The sequence below is a fragment of the Sceloporus undulatus genome, chromosome 1 (assembly GCF_019175285.1).
Source record: "Sceloporus undulatus isolate JIND9_A2432 ecotype Alabama chromosome 1, SceUnd_v1.1, whole genome shotgun sequence".
In the NCBI taxonomy this organism is placed as follows: domain Eukaryota; kingdom Metazoa; phylum Chordata; class Lepidosauria; order Squamata; family Phrynosomatidae; genus Sceloporus; species Sceloporus undulatus.
Window position 1 is genome coordinate 188,324,657 of NC_056522.1, and position 23,776 is coordinate 188,348,432.

Consider the following 23,776-nt stretch of genomic DNA (forward strand, 5'->3'; position numbering starts at 1 on the left):
ACATCATGGGTAACATATGCACCATTTTCTTTACTTCTACTTTTCATCCTGTTCAACATGTGTGTGTTTCCTTATCCCCACCTGTGCCTGGTTACCTCACCTACACATTGCATAGTCACCATTTATCATAATTCTCTCCTTATCCTTCTAGCCTTTGTCATCATTTTCCTTTGCTTCATCCTTTACATCTTTTGTTACATTCCCTTAAATTTCACCCTCTACTTATTCACTGGTCATATCATAATCCATAATTTTGGCCCCAAAAATATGCCGTCGACTTTTACATGAGGTCAATTTATACTGTATTTATCTTCTTCCAAATGCTGATGCTGCTGTTTCAAGACATCAAGAATGATAGAATGGGGCCACCACTATTTATTTTTGGCTTGAATATTATATTGCCCTGGTACAGGTATGAAGCAGCTGTAACTCTTATAACCAGAAAACCTGGCTAGTGACGTACAGCTCCTGCCATCACCCAGTACAAATGGACAAATAGGCACAGGTAAGATATCCATTCATTGTGGATTAACAAGTAAAAGTAAACTTTGCTCAGAGTGATGGTCTTTTCTTATGATGGTTTTGGTTTTCCTATGGCAAACAATGCAAACTATGTTGTGAATATGATGTGCCTTTCTGTACAATTTTGTCTTCCTCCTTTGTCTTTCAGAAAACACATCTTGAAACACATCTGCTTACAGTCTAAAAGCACAGTGCAATTAAAACTTAAAGTGACAATTAAAATAGAATTAAATTAAAACAGATCATTTGTTTAAAAATAGAATATAATTTGGAAAGCCATACACTTTAAAACCATACACTTTAAAACAGTACAACACTGCCCAGGACTTTCTTTAAAAACTTTCTGTTTTAAAAGCCTGTCTGAAAAGCCTGAAGGCCTTAGCTTGCCAGCAGAAGGACGACAACAAAAAGGGGGCCATTCTGGTCTACCTGGGAAGAGATTTCCAGAGTCTGTTTTTATCGAAGGGTTTACTATTATTGTCTTCAAAATGACATCAGTCATATATTGAAGATTCTAGTTTTTCAGGGGTATATTTGGATGGGAGTGGGGTAACCTCGATCTATCTATCTATCTATCTAGCTATCTATCTATCTATCTATCTTCATAGATTAAAAAAGTTTTTGTTTCCTGCCTGCTTTGCACATGCATGTGTGTGCACGTGTGTCTTTCTTTTTTACCTGATTTATTCATTTCAGTGAGTGTGTGGGTGAGAAATTAATGTTTCCAAAATTCCTGCGATCATTTCTTGATTTCCAAAGATCAAAACAGGGGCAAGGCAGGAACAATAGTAAAACCAAGAATGGGCCCAGGATACCTGAAGGACCGCCTCTCCCCCTACATTCCGTCCCGCACCCTCAGAACATCTGGGCAGCAACTACTTAGGGTGCCAGGGGCCAGACTTACCTCCACTACGAGGAAGACATTTTCCATCGCCGCCCCAGCCCTTTGGAACACGCTGCCCACAGAGCTCCGCTCAGCCACCTCCCTGGCCCAATTTAGAAGGGATCTAAAAACCCTTCTATTTCAGGCTGCATTCCCTGATTAAAGTCCAGTAGGCCTCCCTTCCTCTTTTTTTTTTGGCAAGAGGATCGGCTAACGGGGCTTTTATTCTGTTTTATTGTTCCTGTTTTAATCTGTAATGTATATTTGGTATGTTGCATTGTTTTTAATATGTTGTTAACCGCCCTGATCTTTGGAAGGGCGGTATAAAAATAAAAAAAAATATTATTATTATTTTATTATGAATGAAAGGTTTTCATTTAGCGTATTGTAATAATGGAATAAAGTTAAATTTGTTTTTGTCTGCCTTCGAGTTGTTTTTGACTTATGACGACCCTAAAGCAACCCTACCACAGGGTTTTCTTGGCAACATTTGTTCAGAGGGGATTTGCCTTCGTCCTTCTCAGAGGCTGAGAGGGTGTGACTTGCCCAACCCACCTGGTGGGTTTCCATGGCTGAGCAGCAATGGGAGCTTATCCCTTGGCATTTTAAATCGGCTCCAGCTTCCCAGGCTGCAGCTGGGATGCGGGATGGGGGCAGGAATTATCACACACTAAATCACCGCTGAATCGCTGGCCACCATCAGCCCAGCTCAAAGCCATGCTCTGCTAGCACTTTTTAGAAGTGAGAAAGCTTTCCAACCTCTAAAAAGTGCTGGCGGAGCGCAGCTTGGACCCTCTTCCAACTCTGCGATTCTTTGATTCTATTTTGTTGGGTATGCTTTGATTGAGAGTTCCTGCATGGCAGGGGGTTGGAATGGATGGCCTTTGTGGTCTCTTCCAACTCTATGATTCTATGATTCAGGGTGATGTGGTAAGTAAAGAATGCAATGGGGGGTGGGGAGCAGAGATACACCTGACAGAGCAATATGTTCTTCCAATAGGATTTAGGCGATCCCCCTGTTGTCAATGGCATCTTAATGTAACATTTACATAATGGTGTCAGAGATGGTGACGAACAAAATAATCACCATCCCCAAAGCCAATAGATCCAAACAGACATTGTGAGACCTAAAATAGCAAGAATGGAGATAAAAATAAATCACATCAAGCAGCAGCAACAAAAGAAACAAAATGGCACTAAATAGCATCAAAACAATGTAAATGTTTGGCAAGGTGGCTTTTTTCCTGCATTTTCTTTGGCAGCTTTGAATATGCTCCTTCCAAAGGCTATCTTGGAATCAGAGAGTGTTCTCCTCAACCTTTATTTTAGATGGTGTTTATGTTGTGCAAGCATATTGTAGTGAAATGAGGGTTGCGTTTCTTTTCCTGCAACATGAATAATTTTGTAATGTAAAATGAATGAACGCTGCATAGATAATCTAGCATTGATGATTAGCACCATCATGAAGGATAGGAAATAGGATAGGAAGGATAGGAAATAACTTGTGTACCTTCTCCCAATAAACATTAGACACTACAGCAATATGGACATTTTAGAATTCAGAGATATAGCTGTTAGTCTATAGAATCAGTATATAGAGACATCTTGTAGCACCTTTGAGACTAACTGAAAGAAAGACATTGGCAGCATGAGCTTTTGTAGACTTCAGTCTACTTCCTCAAATGCATCTGATAAATGGTCATGTGACAACTTTTTTCTTTCAGTTAATCTCAAAGGCACTACAAGATCTCTCTACATGGAAAATTTAAAGATTCACGTTCAGTTACATGTGTGTGTGTATGCTGTGTGCCTTCAAGTCATTTCTGATATATGTCAATCCTAAAGCAAACCTATCATGGGGTTTTCTTAGCAACATTTGTTCAGAGGAGGTTTGCCATTGCCTTCCCCTGAAGTTGAGAGCGTGTGACTTGCCCAAGATCACCCAATGAGTTTCATGGCCAAGTGGGGAATTGAATCCTGGTTTCCAAAGCTGTAGTCCAACATTCAAACCACTACATTGTGCTGGCTTTTGTGTGTGTGTGTGTGTGTGTGTGTGTGTGAGAGAGAGAGAGAGAGAGAGAGAGAGCATATATGTGTGTGTGTTGTTGTTGTTGTTGTTGTTGTTGTTGTATGCCTTCAAGTCGTTTCCAAACGGGGTTTTCTTGGCAAGTTTCTTCAAGTAGACCACAAGTGCAGCAACTAAAAAGGCCAATGTGATTCTGGGCTTCATCAATAGAAGTATAGCATCTAGATCAAGCGAAGTAATAGTGCCACTCTATTCTGCTCTGGTCATGCCTCACCTGGAATACTGTGTCCAATTCTGGGCATCACAGTTCAAAAAGGATGCTGGGAAGCTGGAGTGTATCCAAAGGAGGGTGACTAAAATGGTGAAAGGTCTGGAAACCATGCCTATGAGGAGAGACTTAGGGAGCTAGGAATGTTTAGCCTGGAGAAGAAGGTTAAGAGGTGATATGATAGCCTTGTTGAAATATTTGAAGGGATATCATACTGAGGATGTAGCAAGCTTGTTTTATACTGCTCCATAGAATAGGACATGGAGCAATGGATGCAAGCTACAGGAAAAGAGATTCCACCTCAACATTAGGAGGAAATTCTTGACAGTAAGGGCTGTTTGACAGTAGAACACACTCCCTTGGAATGTGATGGAGTCTCCTTCTTTGGATGTCTTTAAACAGAAGCTGGATGGCCATCTGTTGGGAGTACTTTGATTGTGAGTTCCTGCATGGCAGGGGGGTTGGACTGGATGGCCCTTGGGGGTTTCTTCAAACTCTATGATTCTATTCTGTTCTAAGCACTGTGTAGTTTTCATGAAATGGCCAACAAACCTTGCCATATGTTGTAGGCATTTTGCACACTTTTTCTGTAGTTATCCCAGGGCTCTCCATAAAAGTGCAACAAACTGCTAGTTATTGCATTTGCTACTGTGGTATTTTCACTGCTTGGCATGAGAAGAGGATGGAATTTATTCCTCATGTGCCAACTTTTTTAAAAAAAATCATTTTTATTAAACTTAAACACAACCACAAACAATTGTTTTTACAAATATATCTAAAACAAATCTATACAAACAACATTAACAGAAGATACTTGACCAAACTACTAAACAAAAGCAGATATATAGTATTGGCTTCCCTCCCCACCAAATGGTTGTTATATACCACTTTTATTATACTTCCCTATATATGATAATATATTTATGCCTCTTCACTGTACAAACTCTACTTAATTTGAACAATCTAAAACTGATTCATATCGCCAATGAGACTGCAAGTTTGTAATCAACGAGTTCCAATCTTTCTTAAAATTGTTCAAATATTTTAAATTTACCACTTTCAGCCAGTTCAGTCATTGCCTTCAACCACGTCTTGTGTTGGAATATCAATGTCCTTCCATCTCTGATCATGAATTATTCTTGTTGAGGCGATCATGTATTGCAAAGTCTTCTTCTCAATTTGATCAGTCAACATTCTGAGCAAAAATGTATCTGGTTTCAACAGTATCTTTACTTTAAAGATATCCTCCGGCATTAAATGAATTTGAGTTAATTATTTCTCTGCTTTATCAAAAGTCTACCACATATGGAAAAAGAGATCCTCATGTGCTGCTTGTGAGTACTTTTTATCTTGACTTGGGTAAGTGAGGGGAAGGCATCTTTGAATTACCAAGGAAGCAGAGATTGGAGTAAAAGTAAACTAAGGCGGGTTACAAACCGCCACTTGGGATGTCTGCAGGACGTCCCATTTTAAAAAAGGAGCGTCTCTTCTAGACGCCCCTGGCTCTAATACGGACTCTGTCTGTACAATATGGCACCGGCCGTTCCACACAGCCGGTGCCATCTTTACGTATCGGACGCTGTGCGTCTGAACATGTCGCGGCGTCTGTGATGTCCGAATGCACCCCTGGCGCCTCGCGACGTCACAGAGGTGCCGCAAGAAGAAGCTCCATTTTGGAGCTTCTTTTTCGGTCCGTGCGGGAGCCGCGCGGTGTGGCTGCTGCGGCTCCCGCACGGAGCAAACGGCGGCAGCGGCAGACCGCCTCAAAGCGGCGGTTTATAACCCGCCCCCCTCATTCAATTATCAACCCTCCCATAGTATTTTGGCTCCACCTGCTAGTTTGCCTGATCAGTGAAGTCAATCCATGCCATAACAAGTTAATTGATGTTAGGAAAATATATACCCAGGAACAAGCCCCACTGAGTTAAATGAGAAAACACGTGCTCTACTTCTCATTGTTTCAGATCATACTTCTTGAGATGCAGTGACTCAGTTGTGCTGTAATGTTCTGTATATACTCAGAAATACTGCAATTAAGCATTCTTCACCCTCAATCCACAGACTGACAAAGATATTTGTAGTCAGTGATTTATTTATTGCTACTCTTGTATTGGTCAGTGGTGTCTATCTGAAGTAGCACATCGTTCCTTATTATCCTTTGGGAATCATGTGGCTCTCCACATGCTTGAGCTGCATCTCCCAACAGCCCAACATAGCCAATGATGAGAACTGCTGGAAATCACTTCTCAGCAACCTGTAGAGGGTGGCATGGCTTTGTTTCCAGCACTACCTTAACAGCACTGCTTATTAACTTTACAAGATGCTGAAAAAGTGAACAGTCTGTACATGTTGGGTGGTGGTTAAAAAGAGAGGAGAGAGTCAAATTAGTGAGAGAATGCAATGTTAGACAAGACCCCATTGTTTAGGGCAGTTTTTCCAAATCTGGCAGTTTTCAGATGTGTTGACGCCTCACTGTTCCCAAGCAATATTTGTAAGATTGTCTAGTCCCAGGCTGCAATGTCAAGGGAGACAGAAGGCAGCTTTTTCAAAGGAGAAAAGGGACAGTTTGAAGATACCAGTAACCAAGGCCTCATTCCCACTTACGGATTAATTGGTGTGTGATCTGAATTGATGGATCAATTCAATATCAGATCGTGGTTTACACTACACTTGCCCCGATCGCATTTTCTGTCATTTTCTGTCATCAAAATAACCCACTTGTGGTTCCCATTCACAAATGAATCGATTCAAAATGATTCGATTTCACCCGGCCGAAGGGGAAATTTGAATCAGTTCTGATCTGCTTGTCGATCAGAAAAGACACATGCTAAATGGCTCTGGAGCATGGCTCCCCTTTCGGATTCGCCTCCTCATTTTGGATTAAGTGGGAACCAGGGTCGTTTGAACCGATTCAAACCAATTTGCCATCTGATTTAAAAGGTAGTGGGAATGAGGCCCAAATGGGTCTCTAGGATCAACAACTTCCTGGTCTTTCTTTGTATATGCCCTTCCCTGTCCTGGAGGCCAACATTTAAATAGCAAGCTAACAATGATTCAACTAATTAAACTAATTCAATTATTAGTATTGGTGGTAATGAATGAATTCCCCAGTTTCTAATGCTTTACACCACTGGATCAGTTTTCAGATCTAACCACCCTAGCTCTGTAACATTTGTACTCATATTGGTGGGTTACACAACGCCATTTAGTACGTAATGAATACGTACTAGGGTTAGGAAGGGGCGGTGCTTCCGCACCCCCCTAACCCTAGTACGTATTCTGTACGTACAATATGGCGGCGGCCGTTCCACACGGCGGCCGCCATATTTACGTATCGGACGCTGTGCGTCCGCACGTGTCGCGGCATCTATGACGTCGCGAGTCCGCCCCTGGCGCCTCGCAACGTCATAGAGGCGTCGCTTAAAGAATCTCCATTTTGGAGCTTCTTTTTCGGTCCGTGCGGGAGCCGCGCGGTGTGGCTGCTGCGGCTCCCGCACGGAGCAAGCGGCGGCGGCGGCAGACTGCCGCAAAGCGGCGGTCTGTAACCCGCCATAATTCTACAGAAAAGACTTTAAGGCTGAGTTCTCACTGAGGGGCCAACACTATACCCACTTACTGGGGATTAAACCCCATTAAATTCAGTGGGATTTACTCCTGAGTGGTCAGATGTAGGTTTGTACTATGAAGTAGTAAACCTGTGTCTGGATCCTACTATCTAATAGTGCAGTGGAGGTAGTGGTGGTGGGGTTCAAACAAAACAGGTCCATGCACATAGATAGTTAGCATGCCAGGGAAAAGACTAAACCTGAATCTTTCTTTTTTAATATATAATCATAAGGGAGGCTTTTATACAGGGTGTATGTTTTCTTTGTGTTTTTAAAGTTTTGTATGGTTGATGCCATTTTATATTATTTTAATGATATGATTTTAATTGTTTTCAAAAGTTTGTTGTAAAGTTTTTAACTGTTTGTATCTGTGAGCTGCCTTGAGTCCCTCTTTGGGATAAAGGTGGCATAAAAAAGAAAGAAAGAAATAAGTAAACATACCATCTAGTTTTCTCCTGGCAACGAATTTTCCAGTCTACTATGTGAGGACTCACAAACATTCCCCCACCAAATCCACCATTCCTCCAGTACCAACAATTTACCCTTCTGTTTCTTAACCCAAGTGATACAAATGCTTTGTTTTAGCCGTGATGTTTCATATATCAAATAAAATTACTAGACAAGGCACATTTGAAAGAGAAATGACTTCATGTTTATCAAAAGGGGACATGTTGGTTGTTTTTTTTTAAAGACTGAGAAACAGTGTTGTACCTCATTAATACAGAAAAGTTAAGTAGTGCAAAACTGCAAACATGATGAAAACATTTGTATTTTTGCACCTGAAGCAAGTTTGGGAACTCTGAGCTGTTTCCTTACTGTTCATATTCTTTACCCACTAGAATGGAAAATATTTTGATAATGTTTTTATACCGGAAATGGAAAAAAGAGAGGAAGAAATTAGTATGTTTAAGCAAGGTTGCAAGTGTTGGGAGTCATGTTGAGAAGTGGCCTGTGTAGAAGAAAATAATGTTTGTACGTGTGTGATAGAGAGATCTTGTAGCACCTCTGAGATTAACTGAAAGAAAGAAATCGGCAGCATGAGCTTTCGTAGACTTCAGTCTACTTCCTCAGATGCATTTGATGGAGTGGAAGCCAGATACAGACATATACATGCCATGTGTATGTGAGGATGTCAATACAAATTACAAGTCCTTTGTGTATGGAAGTGAAGTTGCAGGTCCAATTTTAACTATTGCCGTTAGTGCATATAGACATAGGAAACTGATCTTTGTGCATGGAGATGAACTGACAGATCTAATTTTGCAATGGGACTAGCCTGTGGGAATAGATGAATGTAGGGCACCCCCATGAGGATGGGGTCAGATAGTGTTGAAATGCATGTAGTGTGTCAGGGAACTATTGTCTTTGTTCAATCCATTGCTGAGGGTCTACAGTTTGTGGATGAATTCCACTTCTGCTGTTTCTCTTTCCAATCTTTGTAGTTATTTTGTTCAATGACTGCTGTTCTGAGGTCTGAGATGGAATGCCCAGGGAGACTGAAATGTTCTGCCACCAGTTGTTGTGTATTCCCATTCCTAATATCTGATTTATATCCATTTATTCTCTGGCACAGGGACTGGCCTATTTGCCCAATGTAAAGTGCTGAAGGGCATTGCTGATACAGTGTAGCATAAATCACATTGGCGTGTGAGCACGTGAAGGCCCCCCTAATATTGTGGGTGATACCATTATGTTTTGTGCTGACATTTCCTGGATAAATGTGTGGGCAGAGTTGGCATCTTGGTTTGTGGCAAAGCTTAGTACCTGTGTCACCATCTGTGTCATGTGTCGTCCTATAGGTGAGTACCTGTTTGAGGTTTGGAGGCTGTCTGTAAGTGAGTAAAGGTCTGTCACCAAGGGCCCTTGAAAGAGTGGCATTATTGTACAGAATAGATTGCAGTTCATTGATGATGCACTTGAGTGGTCCTACTTGGGAGCTGTATGTTGGGAACTGTATGTATGTGACTACTGGTGGGATTCTGTCATTTTCCCTCTTCATTTTGTTCTGTAATAGATCAGTTCTGGGTACACATCTTGGCTTGTTTGTTTGTTTTTCCCCTTCATGTGGTGGATACTGTAGTTTGAGGAATGGTGTTGTAATTCCTTGGAGATTACCGCACTGCATTCTGAGAACGTTCTCAGAACGTGATGAGAACGGAAACACATTTAAGAATACCGCACGTATGTGTTCCAATCGGGTTCTGAGAGCGTTCTAAATGTGTTTTACATGTGTTCCAGGAGGGTACGGATTGAATGTGTTCCCAGAGAGCTGTAACGTGATGAGAACGTTCCAACAGAGGTCTGTCTCCTGATTGGCTGAAAGAATGACAGGCAGGGAAGCAGGCAGGCCAGCGACTGCAGTGAGGGAAAGGGTGTGTGTGTGAGAGAGAGAGGGGGGGGAGAAGGAGGGAGGGAAGGAAAGAAGGAAAAAGGGAGGAAAGGTGGGACAAGGAAGAGAAGAGGAAACCAGGGAAAGAGAGAGAAAGAGAGAGGGAAAGAGGAGACCAGAGCAGAGAGCAAGAGGGAGAGGGTCTGGCTGCTTCTGCGGGGGCCTCTACTGTCATGTCCAGTGGGGCTCCTGTGCTGTCACAATGCAGGAGGCAGGGATGCCCAGGACCTTCTCCTCCTTCCCTCCAGGAGGGAACCCACAAAAGCTCCTCTGTTTGGAGCACCACACAAAAGCAAGCAAACAACTCCCAGAATTCCATAGCAAAGAGCCAGACAAGAGTTAAAGCGGGGAGGGAAGCTCACAACCTGAAGGCACACATTACATGCACACACACAGGAGGAAATGGGATGACAGCAAAGGACTCTTCTTTTCTAACCGGTTTAAAGAGCTGCAATGGCTGCCAGGGCTCTGCCCTTGGTCCAGTCCCCTCCCTTTCCCTCCGCTTGAAGGGACCTCCGTGGAGCTCCCTTAAAGCCCAGGCTGCCAAGGAGGGGACTCTGCCCTTGGCCCATCAAGTTACATAGGTTTTATCCTATTTTCTTCAAACATATGCCAGCATATGAAGCCCCAACGTTTTATAGGGGCTTGCCTTCCTTCCCTCCCAAGAGAATCCTTGGACTCCCTTCGGAGGGAAGACAAGCTGGGGGGGGGGGGGCGCTTGCCTTCCTTCCCTCCCAAGGGAATCTTCGGAGGGAAGACTTCTCAGTGAGACTGAGAAGCACTCTCCCGGCCAGAGTCCCTAGGCTTACTGAAATCCCCCACCTCCCTTCCCCATAGAAATCAATCCAAAAACTGAGTTTAAAAGGAGCAGAGGAGAGCCCTTTGGGTCTGCATCTGGGAGAGATTTTAAACTCCGTTTTTGGATTGATTCCTATGGGGAAAGAGGGGAGAAAGAGAGATGGCAGGACATCCCCATAGCCAGACAACCTCTGCCTCCCCAGATGAAGACCCATAGGGCTCTCTGCTCCTTTTAAACTCCGTTTTTGGATTGATTCCTATGGGGAAGGGAGGGGAGGGATTTCAGTAAGCCGAGGGACTCAGGAGAGGCGAGCTCCATGCCCCAAGCCTCCCTTTTTCCTCTTTCCTGGGAGCAGCGCCTCTCCCGAGCCGTCCAACCACTGAGTGGCGACGTCATCAGTACACAGCCCACAAAACGTAATACAGCAAACCATTCTGAGAACGGTTTCAAGAAAAAGGAAGCGCTGTGCAGTAAAATGCGTTCCAATCACGTTCTGATCACGTTCCAGTTTACTCAATGTGGTAATATCCGTTCCAGGAACGTTCTCATCATGTTACGTGCAGAATGTTCTGAGAACGATATGCGGTAATTTCCCTTGAGTTTGGCATCCTGTCTTGTGGGTCTGAGCAGATGCGATTGTATCAGAGGGCTAGGCTGTAGACTAAGGATCTAGTGATGTGTTCAGGGTGGAAGCTGGAGGTATGTGTAGCAGTCCGTGGGTTTGTGATATAGTGTGGTGCTTAGATGTCCATTTTGTAGCTGTACTTTGGTGTCCAGAAAATGAACTTGTTCAGTAGACAGTTCCAGGCTGAGGTTGATGGTGGGGGTGGAAGTTGTTGAAGTTCTGGTGGAATGTCTTGAGTGAGTCCTCTCCAGGAATCCAAAGTATGAAGATATCATCAATGTACCTCAGGTAGAGGAACGATTTCTAGGTGCGGGTGTTAAGGAAGCATTGTTCTAGGTCAGCCATGAATAATAATATAATAATAATAAAATTTTATTTGTAGCCCGCCTTTCCAACGATCAAGGCGGGTAACAGCATATAAAATTTAAACAATATAAAATCCATAAAACATACAATAGCCATTAATCCATAAAACATGAAGATATTGGCATATTGTGATGCCATACATGTCCCCATTGGAATGCCATTAACTTGATGGTATATGTTGTTATCAAAGGTGAAGTAATTGTGTGTGAAAACAAACTGGCAGACCTGAGTGGCTAGGTCGGATAGGTTCCCATCTGGAATCATGTTCCTGATTGCTTGTAATCCATCTTTGTGTGGGATGTTGGTGTACAGGGATTGCACATCCATGGTGACTAAGATGGTGTTTCCTGGAAGGCTGTGGATAGATTGTACAGTATCTTCTGTAGGAAGTCCATGGTGTCCTTCACATAGCTGGGGGTGTTGGTGGCATGTGGCTTAAGGATATTGTCCATATATTTGGAGGCATCGACTGTAAGTGTTCCAATGCTGGACATGATAGGTCTTCCAGGGTTGCTCTGTTTATGTATTTTGGGTAATAGGTAGAATGTGCCAGGTCGGGGCTCCTGGGGTGTGTCAAAAAGGATTTGGTTTGGTGCCTCCATGGGAAATTTCCTGAGCAGCCTGTGTAATTCCTTCCAGTATTCCTCTGTGGGGTGGTTAGATAAGATTCTGTAAAATGTGGTGTTGGACAATTGCCTCTCAGCCTCCTGTATGCAGGCAGATCTATCCATGATGACTACCACTCCTCCTTTGTCAGCCTCTTTGATGACAATATTAGGGTTGTTCTTGAGACTGTGTATGGCATCTTGTTCCTTGCGACTGAGATTGTGTTGTAAATTGTGCTTCTTATTGATTATTTCTGTCTGGGCAATGTGGCGGAAATTTTCTACGTAGGAGTCTAGTTCTGTGCACCAGTCATCAAGAGGTATCCATGTAGAGTTCTTCTTTTTATGAGTCTGCGATATATTGCTGTAGTTTCTACAGCAGTGTTGAGGGGACAGGTGTGATACTTGTGTGTTGTTCTCCTGACTGGTGTCATAGTCCCTGAAGTATTCTTTGAGTTGTAGACGGCGAAAGAAAGCCCCTAGATCACTGCAGAAATGTATCATTTGCGTAGATTTGGAGGGGCAGAGGGATAAGCCCCTTGACAAAACAGACTCCTCTGCTTGACTCAGGTTGTGGCTTTATAAATATATAATATTGCTGTCTGGAATCATGGCACCACTATTGTGATGTTATTATCGGAATATACGTGCTCTAGACCAGAGCTGTAGAAATGGAAACGGTTTTTCTATTTTCATTGGCCAGGAACCAGGGCTTGAGAAATTTACTTTTGAGTACCACAAGTCTCAGCATCCTCCTGCCAGTGGAAGATTCTTTAGCTGTGGTTCAAAAAGTTCTGTTTTTAACACCTTTCTTTTCCCATGAACATCTCTCTACTACTGCCTATGCCAACACAGCTCTGTAGAAGAGGTCTGAGGCTTTTAAAAATCCTTGTCTTGGTGAGAAGAACATGCTTTGTTCAAGTTGTAAAAAATCAGTATCAACAGTCATCATCATCATGATGCTTTATTTACAAAGACAAAAGGAGCAGGTGCAGCATCAGCTCTTGCCATATACTTGCTGTTTCTCTTTTCCCTTGAATTGCACACATTCAGCTTTTGCATGAAAGAGAAACAAAAAACCACAAAAAGTAGGATGGCTGTACAACAGCACAATTCTTGCCAGATGTTTAGAAACAATTCAAAGGAGGGTGACCTGGGAGAAAATGAAAGACAAGTACAAGGAAGGACAATGTGGTTGCCTCAGAACAACCTAGCTACATGCAGACTTTGGTTCTCATTAAGAAACAGGTGACTAGAATCCTTTCAAGTTAGCTTTCAACCAAATACAACTGTCTGACACCATGTCACACTGAAGAAAGTTCACCATATGCTTTCAGTGCAGGCACGCCCCTGGGTGTTACTAAATTCATAGAAGGGATGTAACCAGGGCCATATGTGGGATGGAGCAATATCCCCAAAAGATAACATTTGTGTTTATTCAACAGTGTGGTATAGTTCTCGTACAGATTGTGACCAGAGCCAAAGTTTGGGATGGGCATCCTCTTTTTGCTTCCAGATGAGGCTGGTTCAGCTCTTGGTGCATGGGGTCTATGGAGAAAGAATCAGGCAGATTCCAGCTCAGGGTGGGGGGGGGGCAGTCACAGGAAAACCAATGCTGTGTCCACTTTGACTTTCTTTACATGCCACTACCTTAAGTAGGTCACCACTGGTGCAGAATACAAAAGTCTTGGTCAGGATACAGGAAGAAATTTCACAATATGAGCTTGTCATATATAGAAGATAGCACAAGATTTTTCATGTATGGAGGACACACATGAAGTGTTCTCCAGAGATAGACCAGCTTCTTTACCTGGCAGACTTTGCCCTATTATGAGGCAGAGTGACAGCCATGGGTGAAAGGTGGTGCAACTATCCATCCCATCTCTTTAGGTGAAACACAGCAAGATGTCCTTGGCCAGTCTAGTTAGCTTGCAAATTCATTTATATTATTAATCACCAAAGTCCTTCATCACAGAAGTAGTTATGAATCTTGTCTCTCAAACCTACCTTAACAGCAAGTAGGAGGAGGGGGTAATGCACTGGATGAGGAAAAACAAATTGAAGCTGAATCCAGACAAGACAGAGGTGCTTACTTGTCAAGGATTATAACCTTGGTTTGGATGTGTGCCAACCTGTCCTGGATGGAGTTACACTCCCCCTGAAAGACTGAGTTTATAGCTTGGGGTACTTTTGGATTCATTGCTCCAAATGATAGCTCAGATAGACGCAACTTGCTATCAGCTTCAGCTGTTACAACTGTTGCACCTCTACCTAGAGCTGGAGGACCCAAAGATGTGCTGGAATTCTTAAGGCTGGACTTTTGCAATGCACTGTACATTGGGCTACCTCTGTACCAAATTCAGAAACTTCAGTAAGTTCAAAACATGGCAATCGAACTGGTTATTGGGACATCTAGAAGAGGTCATATCACACCAATATTAGAATCATAGAATCAAAGAGTTGGAAGAGACCACAAGGGCCATCCAGTCCAACCCCCTGCCATGCAGGAAATCTAAACCAAAGCATCCTCAATAGATGGTCATCCGGTCTCTGTTTAAAGACCTCTAAGGAAGGAGACTCCACTACACTCTGAGGGAGTTTGTTCCACTGTCGAACAGCCTTTACTGTCAGAAGTTACTCCTAATGTTAATCACTTCACAGGCTGCCAATTAGTTTCTAGGCAAAGTGTTGGTTATTGTCGTTAAAGCTCTACATAGTTTGGGTCCAGGTTACCTACAAGATCACCTCCTTCCATATAATCTGCCCCGTACACTCAGGTTCTCTGGGGGACATTTACTCCACTTAGTCAGGACTAGGGAGATTATCGCACTGGCTGTCTTTTTCGGATCTGAGCATGAGCTGAGACCAGGCTGGGACTGTGTCTTATCGCACAGCTCCATACCCAGATCTTCACTATCCCATGCCAGATCGGGACTTCTCCCATACATAACTAAAACGCTTCTTTTCCATTCTTAACAAAGTCTGCAAAAGACTTTTGCCCAATGTTCACTTTCTGCATATAAAGACTGCCAAGGCCTCACAAAAAGCATCCTTTCTTTGATGACAAAGATTTTCATCCAAGTAATACCCATTTCATGTTCACTGCAAAGTGAGTGTATGTTACACATTGTCCCTTCTCTGACCAGACAAAATTTCTTTGCCATATGAAATGTGAACTGTTGTTGTTGTTGTTGTTGTTGTGTGCCTTAAAGTCAAGGTAAACCTATCATAGAGTTTCCTTGGCAAAATTTGTTCAGAGGAGGTTTGCCACTGTCTTCCCCTGAGGCTGAGAGCATGTGACTTGCCCAAGGTTTGCTGACTAATCTTCCTGAGCAATTCTGGGAGCTGCAGGCCAAAATAAATAAAATAATAATAATTTTCTAAGGTCCGGTAGGCACTTTTTCAGGGGTAATAACAGCAGAAATTCGCTTTCGATTGGTGATGCCCCCTGCCACTGCCCCACTATGAACTTCTGATTCTGGAGGAGAATGTTTGTGCTGCTGGGATTGGACCTAAGCAGGAGGAGAAGCAGGACTGAAACAGGACAGCTTGAATCCAGTTCTTCTCTCTTTAATATCTACAGGGAGGTTAACCTGTGGCATCAGGTGATGGACCTCAATGCCTATGTCTTACAAGCAATTACTATATTCCGTGGTTACTTACCAGCTGTCCCTCTTGTAGGGAAAGATGCCAAAGCACACAGTACAAACCTAGAGAGAATTCTGAGTTGGCTGGCATATGGCACCAATCAGGAGCTCATAAAAGATTCCTTTGTTTCTTTAAGATATGTTGGTCCAGAAGGCAATGGGGGCAAAATGTATCTTTCCAGTTCGGCCTCTGCCTCCTGCTTCCCTGGTGGTTGTCATGGTATTTGTTGTGCCCAAATGCTTGGTATCTGCATCTGTATTGATTTGCTGAGAATGATGTCACATTATGAGATGCACATCCTTATCTGCTGATGTCAGCACAACAAGAGGAGGAGTATGGAGAAAAAATTCTTTTAACTTCAAGTGTTGTAAATCACCCCAACAGCCCTGCTATATATTTTGCCTCTGCTGCACCAAGAGTGCTAAATCGCAAACAAATGAATGAGAGACATAAAATAGATAATGCAATACTTTCTTATTGAACCAACGTCGGTTGGTGTGGGGGATATAATAATTCCTGGTACCACTTAATTCCCTACTTCTCAGCACAGTATTCTTGCAAACTGGAATTGTCGTGTTAGGCTTTATTGCTGTGCAACAGGCGCTATCTAGTGGTTGGTTCCAGCTGAAGAGCTGAAAAGAGAAGGAAGAGAGAAAGAACAAGAGGTTGGGGTGTGGGTTGGTGTTGAAAGAGAGAGAAAGAGAGATAATGCACTTAAGAGGAGAGAAAAGTAGGGGTCAAGAGGGAGTGGAAATGCATTTTGGACTACTCTCCAATTTATTGTATTCCCTCAGTCCTAGGGTTTCTCCTAGTGTTATTGGGCAAAGTTCAATGAACTTCTATGGAAACAATCTGCCCCCTTTTCATTCCCTGATAAATGCAGCTTGCAACTAGTAAAGCTAGTCTGCTTGTATGGTATTAATAAGACAAAAATGTATGCTTTGATGTCTGCCCTACTTTACTAAAAGGAATGACTAGTTAGAGCATTGAATTGTACCTTACCCCATTCTGATATCTGTCTTTAGGAAGTATAAAATAAAAATTGGCAGTCGCTCCCATTTGCAAAATGCTGAGAACCAAGATGTTAGCTTCTGGAAGGACCAAGTAGCTCAGTGAGAAGAGGAAATGATGCCACTTTCCATCCAGACCTTCATTTTTAAAGAGAGGGTGTGGTGAGGTCTGGACAGCAGAACTCTTCCTGAGCTGGGGGCCAAGTTATTTTTTTTAAAGATAGCAGGGAATAAATAAAATGCCAAAGCTTGTTAGTGACATATGAATAAAAAATACAGATTGTTATATGAAGAATATTAATCAGCATAATGGGCATGTTTAGACTGTGCTTTCCCCTTCTCCCAGTTATCAGATGAGCTGTTGTGATGCCAAGGAATGTTCATAAATGTTCTAACTTCTCTGGGTTAGAACATTTATGTAAATATTGGCGGAAAAAGAACTTTGGCAAATAATGATCCTTCTTCAGAGGAGAAAAAGGGCAGTTTAGGGCCTATGCCAGATGGGGCAAATGTTTCAGGAACTGGTGGTATTTGTTGCTGTGGTTCTCAGTATTTTGTGGGGTTTTTTTAAAAATCCAAATGATGTGTCTGTTGTCCCCGACTATTTTATAGCCATTCCCAGCAACAGCTGCAACATTTTATTTGCTTTATATCAAAGCAAAACAGTTTCCTTCCCGTCTTCTTTTTCTTTAACATTTTTTCTTAGAAATAGTACATCAGTGAAATGGCACTTTTACACTAAAACTCTACCATAAATAAATAAATAAATAACCCTTCAAACCATGGGGTCACCTCAGCAAACTAAGCTCAAAAAAGCCTTTGGAATACTCCTAGTGCAGATTCAAGAAGTCACAGCAAGGAGTATCCAGAAAGAATGGAATGAGTGGACACAGAAGCGACAACAATCAGCAAACCACAAAGGAGGACAAAGCACCACAAAACATAGGACATTGCAAAATAAAAGCTAAAAACAATAATATAAGTGTAAATTCATGCTTCTCTGTCATGCACAAAATGGACATTTTGAAATTTTTCTTGGACAGAAGGTTGAACTGTAGGATGTGTCCTGGACATCTGGTCACCCTCAGCAAACCCAAGGAGCTATGTCTTCAAAAGTCACATTTCTTTAGACTAGTCTGAAAGAGCTCTAGATCAAGAAGTCAGTTCACAAAAACTCTGTGAACACTGGGATGTCAGGTTCTCATGATGGTTTAAGTACAGGACTTTATGCCTTGTGTTTACAAATTGTCCATGGAAAATTCATAATGCAGTTGTAGGAGTGGCAGAAACTGAAGTACTGGGAAGAGAGAAGGATGGAATGATGGGAAGGTGAGTAGGAAGATGCCCTGTACCACACAAGAATCCATTCAGATTTATCTTCTAAAAGTAGGAATGTATTTCCCTTGCTTAAAATTATTTCTTCTGCTAATTATGAGAATATTACATTTATTCAACCATATAGTCTAGAGATAATTTTGCAACAATTGTTGCTGTTCCTTCTTATTGTAACCAAATCCCAATAACTGTAAAGGCAGCATAAACATTCCAAAATATACCTATAGATTTATTTTATTTTTATTTATTTTTTTGCTGGTTGTACATGGTATACAAAAGCTGGTTTAAAATTCCTCCACTAGCATTGGCTACATACTCTCATCCTGTGAAAACAGTGGTCAGCCTTATATTTTATTTCTGGATTGTTGGTCTTTGGGTTGGTGTTGAGTAGGGATGCTGCTTACTTTCTTTAATCTTACATGTTGGTCAAGTGTTTTCAGTTTTTAAATTGAGTTTAAAATTGCTTCTCCCATCCCAGAGTCTTGACACGCTCTTTGACATGATAAGGCAATTCTATGAAAATTAGGCCATTGATTAGCAATTTTGGAGTATGGGTACTTCAGCTGTTACAAATCCACTGGATAGTAACACATCTGCTGAAATGGTCAAACTTTTTGTTCTGAGAGTTTGAGTTACGCACAGTGCGCCCATGCCATATGCAGGTGCACCACACATGGCTTTAACCTTACATGAAAGATTAAGCCGCTGTAAGGAGAATAGCGTGTGCACCACTCCAGACGTGGGAACATTCCCCCATTAAAACTAATGGGGTTTGAGCTTACACATTATTCTCCATAGGCAAGGAGGTCTGGAATGGATCCCTGCGCATGGGGCGAGCCCACTATAATTTGGCATAAAACCTGGAGCATGCACAGCTGAGGTTAAGGATATTTTAGCCTTCCATTATATATTCTGGAATTTCAAAACCTAGTTTCTGAATGATATTCACAGTTAGCATTTGTTTTAGGTGTATATCTAAATGGGTGTGAAAACATTTTTGGGGGGAAAATCATTGCCCAACTATTTAATCAGCAGGCAAGCTAAAGGAGAATGAAAGGAAAGACAGAGTGGTCTGTGTGAGATATTTACTCTTACTTCTTGCTGAAGGATGAACAGAGCAATAGAGAGTGTTCTGGATATGCATTCAATCTCTTAACTGTATTTTACTGTTTTATTTTGTATTTTTCAAAACGTTTCAATATCGTCACTAAGGGCTTGTCTACAGGGGTCAAATAAAATGGTCTCACCTGTCTTCACAATATAGGGGCAAATCCCTGATCTGAGTGTAGACCATCTTCATGACGTAAGGCTGTCACTGCAAGGTACTTCCTCTGAGATTGTGTATGCAATGTGATTGATGCTGGACATGTCATTTCTGATCTCAGAGGGAGCAACCTGCACCAGGAGAGATGAACAAAAGCAGGGACTCATGTGTAGAAAGCCCAGCATCGCTATGAAATGTGGAGGTAACTGGGGGAATCAAGGGCAGCTCTGGAGCCAGAATACTCCAGGAGCAGCGCAGAGTATTCTGGCTGGTGGAGATGAGCCCTTAGCCATGTGTCTTAGAAATAAAAGCATTCTATCATATGTGTGGCACACACATTTAAATACACAACCAGAAACAACCTGATATATAACTCACGATAGCTAATGCCTACCACAAAGAAACAATGCATGTGCACAGAGCAGAGGCATGGAAAGTTCACTTTCATGTGTCCTATTTAACTGATAAGCTGAAAAGAATTGTGCTTATACTTTCTTCGGTAAAATGGATGTGCATGTGGTAATGCTAGCCCTATAGAAAACCGAGATAAGTGGATTTTGTTTCCTTAGAATATCTCCAGTCTGCACTTCGTCAATATAACCTAATAATAAGAAAAAAGATGGAAACAGACATCTTGTGATGGCCTCCCAGAAAGCACTCTGCATGCTCTCACTTGGTACCTGCCAGTCCAAATAACATTCTGTGCACAAATTCTCACTTGAATAATATAAAAGATGCTGGATGAGAAAAATGGGAGGAAGGAGAAACAGTTCCTCAAGGAAGGGCTGACAGCATGCACTTGAAAACAAGACAAAGATTTCTTACAAAATATCTTTCTTTTTACTAATACCAATATTTAAAAACATCAACTCATTTTACAAATTAATGCACGGTACCTTTATTTTATATTTTAAAAAAACAACAATAATGTTGTTTCACAGATTTACTATATATACCACATGCAGCAGTTGCTATGGAAATAATTATGGGTCTTTTATTGAACAGCACTGTTAGGGGTTACGGAAAGCCATGGCTGGTAATTTTATAAGAGGCTCTATTATGTATGCTAAAGCTACCGTCTTAAGAGGAGTGGGGCTCACGACTTTGCAACTGGTTTCAATGCAACTGGAGGAAACAAATAAAGAAGACAAGAGAAGAAAGCTGCCTTCCTCTTGTAGTAAAATCTGCTCTATGGGGGTCACTTGCATATTCAGTGGGATAGCTTCAGAGTGCTACTAAAAATATATGAATCTGTGCATGAAACACTGATTGTAAATACGTGTCTCATATATGCATACCCATAAGGTTGGTAGCTAGGAGTAGCTGGCTGGGTGGCAGCCTTGTGTTTGCCCCCAAGTAATCTCTGAGATCTTTGTACGCATGTGTTGTTTCAGCTTTTGTGCATTGCCCTGTAACCATATTCTCTGAGTTGCTGATGACAAGAATAAAAGCAAATTTAAAATACTTGACAATAAATAGGTCAATGACACAAGTCGGTCAATGATACATATAAGGAACATAAAAATAAGCAACAAAAACTGAACAAACCTGGAACCATTTGAAATACTTTTGAATATCTTCATCTTCAGCAGAAATGACATCAAGGTAGGTACCAGGTGAGCTTCACTGAGGAGGGCATTCCTAAGCCAGGGTGGGGTAATACAATAACACATTTTCTCAATGCCCGCTCATTATACTTCACTTAGTGAAGGCATGTAAAAAAGGATCTCAGTAGAGGATTTTAAGCTTAAATAGATACATGTAGGTGTGGACAATCCTTGTCTCAAGTTGGTAAGATATTAAAAGGTCAATCCCATGTTTTGAATTGAGTCCAGATATGGAGTGAACACGGATGAGTTCTTCAAAGTACCAGCACCACTCAATGAACAACCCTGAAGCCTTGGACTGAATTGATGGATGTTTCTTTGATGGCAGTCCCATGCATAGTATATTGGAGTCATCTGGATGTCCACTATAGTGGACCAAAACCCCATTCCTAGAAAGCAGATGACACTTGTCACAGAAGGACAGTGGGGGGTGTAACAGGGATCCTAGGAGAACCCACTGCCCTTCTTTAAGTGATACGACATTTGTGCAGCTACAAAGTGATGAGCTGGCTCTCTGGCGGACTAGGGCAGGCATATGCCACATCTTGCATTCTGCACCTGAAACAGGGGGTTCATAGTTTCCTGAGAGGGCTAGCCCTGTCCAGTAGACACGACAATATGATACAGAGTCACTTGTGAGCCCAAGAGTGTCCATTTTAAAGTCTTCACTTCTCTCAACATCACACCATACTGTTATAGCATTATTATTCCACATTAACTGATATGGCTCCCTCCCGTGGAATTCTGGACTTTGTAATTCAGTGAAGCCTAAGAGCTCTTTGGCTGAGAATTCTAAAAGCCCCTGTTTAAACAGAAAATCCCAGGATTCCAAAGAAGGCAGCCATAGCAGTTAAAGTGGAATAATAATGCTATAACATTGTAGGAAAATATTGCCTTCTAGCGAGGGGGGGGGATTTATATTTATTTCAAAATACCAGTTCCATGATCCTCTTTTGCAATTGAAATTAATTACTAGCCCTCCAAAGACAAATTGGCCCCCCTGTGTAGTCTAAATCCATTGAGAGAATATATGTGCTCCATTAATGTGAAATGAAGTAAAACACACAAAAATGCATAGGCGACACTGAGTGCAATTCCACCGGGATGCTCTCCTTTGAAAGAACAATGCATTTCATGGGTAACACAATCCTCACAAAAGGCCATCCCTTGAATAGCTGTGTCTAGCACAGTCTGAAACTCAGCATCTCTTGCACTTGATCCTATTACCCTCTGCTTTGACAGGAGAGACCTCATGGAAGTCTTTGAAGCTGAGCCGCTGGGACCAGTTATAGGCTAACAGGGCACATATGAAAGCCGTGTTCAAAATTTTCTAGCCTGGAGGAAGATTTGTCATTTTTGTTTAGTTTTTCCTGAAATGGTTCAAAGTAGGGAGAGACAAAACAGATATGTTCAACTGATTTAGTGGTATGTGTGGGTTTGTGTTTGTTTTTGTGTTTTAACCCACCCAACCCTTTTCACTTTGCAAACACCTGATCTTCCTTCTCGGCAGCTCTTGATTTTTGTTAGATACTCTAAAAGACAAATGGGCAAATAAGGATAATAATGGTAATAACAGTAATTGTATTAGTAGCATACATGCAGATAAAGTTGATACACAGGATAATAGTAGAAGAGGCAGATGGCAAAATATTAATAAGACTAAGAAGTGTTTTTCTTTATACCAAATATGGGAAGGACTCATCTGGAACAGTCTTGTTTTTCAAAAGATTTGTGATTTATTTTTATTTTTTTACTGTACTAGAGGGAAAGAAAGTGAAATGTAAGTCTGTAGAGTCAATAAACACATTTTTAAAAACAACATATTTCTGGAATGTAGAGCACAATTTGCTTAATAAATGTTATGAATCAAATCTATTTCACACATTGTTGTTGTTGTTAACTGTCAAATCAGTTGACTCATGGTGACCCTATGAATGAGAGACCTTCAAGTCATCATGGAAAAGAGATTCCGCCTCAACATTAGGAGGAACCTCCTGACAGTAAGGGCTGTTTGACAGTGGTACACACTCCTTCCTCTGAGTGTAGTGGAGTCTCCTTCCTTGGAGGTCTTTAAACAGAGGTTGGATGGCAACTCTATGATTCTATGGTCATTAACCACCCTTGCAGACTCAAGGCCATGGCTTCCTTGTCTGAGTCAAACCATCTGGAATGTGGTCTACCTTTTTGCGTACTGCCTACTACCTTGCCAAGCATTATTGTCTTTTCTAGTAAGTCATATTTGCTCATGATATGGCCAAATATATGACAGCCTCCATTTAGTCATCTTTACTTCTAGGGAGAGTTTGGGCTTGATTTTGTCTATGATCCATTTAATGGTCTTTTTAACAGTCCACAGTATGAACAGAGCTCTTGTCTAGCACCACATCTCAAATGAGCTTGATTTTCTCCCAATGGTACCACCCAAATTCAAGAGGTATACCTATTCTCAATGTAGAAAGAACCACACTGTAGTTACCTGCCTACCATTTCACTGTAAAATATTAGAAGCATTGAGGAAGGGAGGGAGAAGATGGCAAATGTAATTTCATAGAATCATAGAATCACAGAGTTGGAAGAGACCGCAAGGGTTCAACCCCCTGCCAGTCCAACCCCCTGCCATGCAGGAAATCTCAATCAAAGCATCCCCGACAGATGGCCATCCAGCCTCTGTTTAAAGATCTCTAAGGAATTTAGCAGTAACATGGTTGAAATGCATAGAGAATCAAATCCAGAATTGTAAGTGTTAAGCAATCGGTGCCCTGGGCCTACATGGTCAAATCTGTTGGTTTTGATTTCTTTGACATACTTTTAAAAAATATTCAGT